The 4,222-nt window shown below is 40.0% G+C and overlaps 1 pseudogene; it reads left to right on the forward strand.

Annotated features, from left to right (window-relative positions):
- The first annotated feature begins 2,575 nt into the window (after positions 1-2,575).
- Positions 2,576-3,991, forward strand: LOC105706244 (exocyst complex component 7-like; annotated as a pseudogene).
- Positions 3,992-4,222: the final 231 nt, after the last annotated feature.

Below are 4,222 nucleotides of genomic sequence, written 5' to 3' on the forward strand. Positions count from 1 at the left end.
TTCAGATCATTTGCCCATTTTTACTTGGGTTGTTTCCTTATCATTGAGTTTTAGAGTTCTTCATATATTCTGGATAAAGTCCTTGCCAGAAATGTTACTTGCAAATATTTTCTCCCAGTGTGTGGCTTGTCTTCTTCCCTTAGTGGTGTCTTTCATGGATTAAACATTTTAAATTTTGACTAAGTCCAATTTACCTATGTTTTTCCTTGTGACTTATGCTTTCGGTGTTGTAGCTAAAAACTCTGCTTAACCCAAGATTACAGAGATTTTCTCCCTTGGTTGTTGTTGTTTTTTCTTTTTCAGAAGTTTTACAGTTTTACATTTCACCTTTAGATATGATACATTTTGAGTTAATTTTCATATAAAGTGTGAGGTATACATTGAGATTTACTTTGCTGTGCATGCATCTCTAATTGTTCCAGTACCATTTGTTGAAAAGACTATCATTCTCTATTGAACTGCCTTTGCACCTTTTTTAAAATTAAGTTGACTATATTTATGTGGATCAATTATTTCTGGGCTCTCTACACTATTCCGTTGATGTATGTGTCTATCTTTTTCCTAATTCCACATGGTCTTGATTACCGAGGCGTTACAGTTTAAGCCTTGGAATTCAGTAATAGGAGTACTCCAACTTTTTGTTGTCGTTGTTGGTTTTGTTTTTTTTTTCAGAATTGTTTGGCTAATCTTAGTTCTTTGTTTTTCTATGGTGGCAGGGGAAGCTGTATTAAAAATCAGCTTTTTGATATCCACAAAAAAACTGCTGGAATTTTTATTTTGAATCTGTAGGTCAAACTGAGGAAATGTGGCATCTTAACGGTCCTTGAGCATGGCATGGCACTCCGTTTATGTAGGTCTTCACTGATTTCTTTCATTATGGTTTTATAGTTTCAACATATAGATCCTATACATATTTTAATAGACTCAAATCTAACAATTTTTGCTATTTTAAATAGTATATATATTTTTTGCCTTTATTATTTTTAATTGACACATAATTGTACATATCATGGGATACAATGTGATATTCCAATACATGTATACAATGTGTAATGATTAAATTAGTATAATTAGAATATCTATTACCTCAAACATTTATCATTACTTGTATTGGGAACATTCAAAATCTGTTCTTTTAACTAGTTGAACATATGCAAGAGATTGAGGTTAATTATAGCCACCCTATCATGCTATGGAACACTAGACCTTATTCCTTCTAACTAGCATTACTTTTGTGTTCATTAACCAACCTTTGGCAATCCTCTTCTTCCTCTACCATTCCAGGTCTCTAGTAACTGCTCTCTACTTCTACAAGATAACTTTTCTAGCTTCCACATATGAGTGAGAATATGCAAAATTTATTTTTCTGTGTGCTATATTTCACTAAATATAATGTCCTCCAACATCATCTATGTTACCACAAATGACAGAACTTTGTTCTTTTTATGGCTACATAGTATTCAGTTGTCTATATGTAGCACATTTTCTTTATTCATTCATCTGCTGATGGACATTTAGATTGAATCCGTATCCTACTGTTAATACTGGGGCAGTAAACACAAAAGTGCAGACATCTCTTTTACATACTGATTTTAATTCCGTTGGATGCATATCTAGTGGTGGGATTGCTGGATCATATGTTAGCTCTACTTTCAGTTTTTTAAGGAACCTCCATATTGTTTTCCATAATGGCTGTACTAGTTTACATTCCCACTAATAGCGTATGAAAGTTCCCTTTCTCCACACCCTCCCCAGCATTTGTTGCTTTTTATCTTTTAGATAAAAGCCATTCTAGCTGGGGTGAGATAGTATCTCTTTGGGGCTTTGATTTGCATTTCCCTGATGATTAATGATGTTGAGAATTTTTAATGTACCTGTTGGCCATTTGTATCCCTTCTTACAATAGATGTCTGCTCAGCTCATTTGCCCTTTTATTCTAATGAATTATGATTATTATTTTGCTGTTGACTTGTTTGAGTTCCTTGTATATTCTGGATTTAATCCCTTGTCAGATGGATAGTTTGCAAATATTTTCTCCCATTCTGCAGGTTGTTTCTTCACTCCGTTGGTTGCTTACTTTGCTGCACAGAAGCTTTTTAGTTTTGATATGATCCCACTTATCTATTTTTGCTTTTGTTACATGTGCTTTTAAAGTCTTCTCCATAAAATATTTGCCCAGACCCACATCCTTAAGTGTTAACTCTATATTTTCTCCTAGTGGTTTCATAGTTTTGGGTCTTATGTTTAACTCTTTAGTCCATTTTGAGTTGATTGTTTTATATGGTAAGAGATAGGGATCTAGCTGCATTTTTCTGCATATGGCTATCCAGTTTTCCCAGAACCATTTATTGAAGAAACTGTCCCTCCCACCAATGAATGCTCTTAGTGCCTTTATTTACAGTCAGTTTGTGAGGAAAGAAATGAGGAAGTGGGAGACATAGGGTTTGCAGCAACGATCCTTCCATTGGAGGCATTCACCTGGCTGCAGGAGATTAAAAAGAAGCTGAAACAGAAGGAGGAAACGCTGTCCTTTATTCAAGACAGCCTGAAGAAGACTGCCCAGCTCACCAAGAACATGATGTCTATCCTGTCATCATATGAGAGCCACCATATGAAGCTAGAGAATTCCATCCTTCCTGTGCACAAGCAGACAGATAATATGCAGTGGCTGCAAGACAATTTTGAGAAGACGTTATCCATCCTGGACCACATCATCAGCTCCTACCATGTAGCCAGTGACACTTAGAAGATCATCAGAGAGAGCCCCACAGGTAGCCCAGAAGAGTACCTGGAAAGCATGGCTAAGACTCAGAAGGCTGTGGAGTATTTTCAGGACAATAGCTCAGACAGCCAAGAACACAACAAAGTGAAGCTGTTGTTTGATCAGGGGAAGGAATCATTAGAATCCGAGCTCTGCAGCCTCATGATCAGGCACAATAAGGTTGTTTTCCTTGTGCTCACCCTGGATCTGATTTGTGGTGATGATGATCTGGAGATACAGGAGGTTATGTCCCTGGAGCACCTACCCAAGAGTGTGCTCCAGGATGTATTTCCTGCTGTCTGGTGGAATATAGCCACAACCAAGATTTTATGAATGTCTACTACTAGATTTGCTCCAGCCAGCTGGACCACTCCATTAAGGGCCTGGAGAAGTATTTCTGGAAGAGCAGTTCTTTTTCTGGAATTCCCTACTCTCCTTCTATCCCCAACAAAAGGAAAAACACACCCACCAAAAAGCCAGTCAAGTGGCCAGGGCCAATTCATAAGACAATTCATGGTGCCAGCAAGGATGGTACCATGCTCACAAGCAAAGTCATCCTCTTCCTGCAGCAGCTCTGGACTTCCAAGAGATGGTGGGTGATATGCTGGCTTCCCAGGAGGTTAGTTCTTCACCCACAGCCACAGTTCCAAGTTCAGCAAGCGACTGCTAAGCACCTGTATCTGTAGAGTTCTGGCAGCCTGCAGTTGAACTTGCTGAGCAAGTCAAAGGTGTATGAGGATCCAGCTCTGAGCACCTTCTTCCTGCACAACAACTACAACTACATCCTCAAATCCCTGAAGTCTGAGCTGATCCAGCTAGTGGCCATGACTCAGGAAACTGCTGAGCACTCCCACTGGGAGCACATTGAGCAGTAGATCCGGACCTACCAGTGCAATTGGTTAAAGGTGACTGAATATTTCACAGAGAACAATCTACCTGAGTTCCAACCAGAAGTCAAACTCCAGGATAAAGAGCAGCAATCAAGGAGTGTTTCAAGGGCTTCAGTGATGGCCTTGAAGAACTGCGCAAGATCCAGAAGGTCTGGGCTATCTCAGACACAGAGAATAAGGACAGGATTTGCCAGGCCCTAAAAAATATTGTCAAGGAAACCTATGGGGCCTCTCTTCACAAGTTCAGCAGCATGCCCTTCACCAAGAACCCGGAGAAGTACATGTACGCATGGAGCAGGTGGGTGACATGACCAATCACCTTTTCAACATCTCTGCCTAAGTCTTCTGTTAGCCCTGCCTGATTCAACCAGACTAGCCAGATAAACCAGTGTTGACCTGCCTCTGGGCTGGGTGAGTTTGAAGTCCTTTGGGAAGGAGACTTGTCTTCACTGCCCCATCCAGGAGCCCCATCCCTGAGCCCTCTAGACCTGGTGTCTGCTTTTTCCCTGCAGCCCACATTTCCAACCAAACCAGCATTCTCCCAGAAAGGTGGGTTTCTTCACATCTTGAG

The sequence above is a fragment of the Aotus nancymaae genome, unplaced genomic scaffold (assembly GCF_030222135.1).
Source record: "Aotus nancymaae isolate 86718 unplaced genomic scaffold, 86718_ANA_hifiasm-v0.15.2.pri h1tg000033l, whole genome shotgun sequence".
Classification (NCBI taxonomy): domain Eukaryota; kingdom Metazoa; phylum Chordata; class Mammalia; order Primates; family Aotidae; genus Aotus; species Aotus nancymaae.